The sequence below is a fragment of the Petaurus breviceps genome, unplaced genomic scaffold (assembly GCF_028583685.1).
Source record: "Petaurus breviceps papuanus isolate PSGF00001 unplaced genomic scaffold, PetGlider_PUasm1.0 98, whole genome shotgun sequence".
Taxonomy (NCBI): Eukaryota; Metazoa; Chordata; class Mammalia; order Diprotodontia; family Petauridae; genus Petaurus; species Petaurus breviceps.
This window is the reverse complement of record NW_027187460.1, coordinates 52166811-52168478: the sequence shown is the minus strand read 5'-3', so window position 1 is coordinate 52168478 and position 1668 is coordinate 52166811. Positions and strand designations below refer to the sequence as shown.

The 1668-nt window shown below is 37.4% G+C and overlaps 1 protein-coding gene across 1 annotated transcript in view; it reads right to left on the bottom strand.

The window, feature by feature from the left end:
* Positions 1–1522: 1522 nt before the first annotated feature.
* Positions 1523–1668, bottom strand: part of EIF3E (eukaryotic translation initiation factor 3 subunit E) — a 60296-nt gene continuing 60150 nt past the window's right edge. The window contains exon 12 of the mRNA XM_069081107.1: positions 1523–1668. This exon is cut by the window's right edge and continues 430 nt beyond it. The gene's annotated coding sequence lies outside the window, so the exon portion shown is untranslated.

Below are 1668 nucleotides of genomic sequence, written 5' to 3'. Positions count from 1 at the left end.
GAAGAATAGGAAAGCAAAAGGGAATGGGTCAACCTTATTCTCACTGAATTTGGCTTGGGGAGGGAATGAAATACACACTAAATAGGGTATCTCACCCTACAGGAGAGTAGGGGGGAAGGTGATCAGATGGGGGATGATGGAAGGGAGGGCAGGCTGGGGGGAAGGGAAGTTGGAAGCATCCACTTTTGAAAAGGGATGGGATCAATGTAGAGAACAGAACAAGTGGGAGGTGGGATAGGAAGGAGGGAAATATCGTCAGTCTTTTACAGTATATCTACTATGTTATTGTTTTGCATTAGCTACACATGTACAACCTATACTGAACTGCTTATCTTCCCAGTAAGGGTGGGTGACAAGGGAGGAAGTGAATGAATCTGAAACTCAAAAGTTTTAAAATCAAGTGTAAAAAAAAAAAATATATATATACACACCTATACACACACACACTATTATTAATACTATTTTACATGTAATTGGGAAATAAGATATACAGGCACTGGGGCATAGAGATCCACCATGCCCTACTGGAAAAGTCGAAAGGGGTATGGGAGAAAATATGGGAGAGAGCAAATTGGAGAAGGGTATATCCTATGGGACTGCTATTTTGGGGTGGTGGGTAGGGGAAAAATGGGGAGAAAATTTTAAACTCAAAATCTGGCGGAAATGAATGATGTAAATCAGAAGTTAATATAGCATTTGAAAAACAACAAAAATAAATAAATAAATATTATCTTATTTGGTTCTCATAACAAGCCTGGGAGATAGGCACTATTATCCTCATCTTACAACTAAGGAAACTGAGGAAGGCAGGTTAAATGACTTGCCCTGTGTCACAGTGTCTGAGGTAGGATCTGAATTCAGGTCTTCCTGATTCCTGGTCCAACCTACTGTACCGCCTAGCTGTCCTGAGGAGACAGACTTTTTCCATTTTTGTATTCCCATAGGTGCTTATTAAATATTAACTGATTGAATGAAATCTGCCCTGTGCAAAAAATGGTTTTTCTTCATTTTCTTGGGCCAAATTTGACTGGCAAACTGGGGCTGGGAAAAAGAAAGATAAAAATGATGATGGTCCCTGCCCATAAGGCATTTATATTCTTCTGTCTTCAAAAAAGGTACACTCTGTGTTGTCTTTTAAACTAGATGCCAAGGAAATCACCTTATCATTTTTATTTAGAAGCAGTAAGTATTGTCATCTTTGTCATTGACCCCACTAAAAGCAATCAGTGTCTGGTAATGGTTCTAGAGCAAGCAGCTTCTTTGTATAAAGGAAGCACCACTAATGGATTTTCTCTGTCAACAAGCTAGATGTCTAGCAGACAATGATGGAGGCTAGGGCAGGTTTACACTTAGGTTAAACTTAAATTTGTGTCTCATGATCAGGAGTTAGGAGGAAAAATTTCTGTAATCATTACATAATGTTTTCCCATTGTTTGATAATTGTAAATAAATGTGGCTTCAGTGTTGTCTTATGGGTGAATAATGGTTTTAAGGAAACATATACACAAACTTAATAGTAATATAAAGTGAAACAGCCAATTTTATTCAAATTCACAATGTTTCAGGTTTTTTTTCTAGAACTAAATATTTTGTATAATATGTTTATTTAAGAGGAAATTCTTCACTGTTCCTCTTCCAAAGTATTTTAGTAGAATCCAGAGTCTTGAG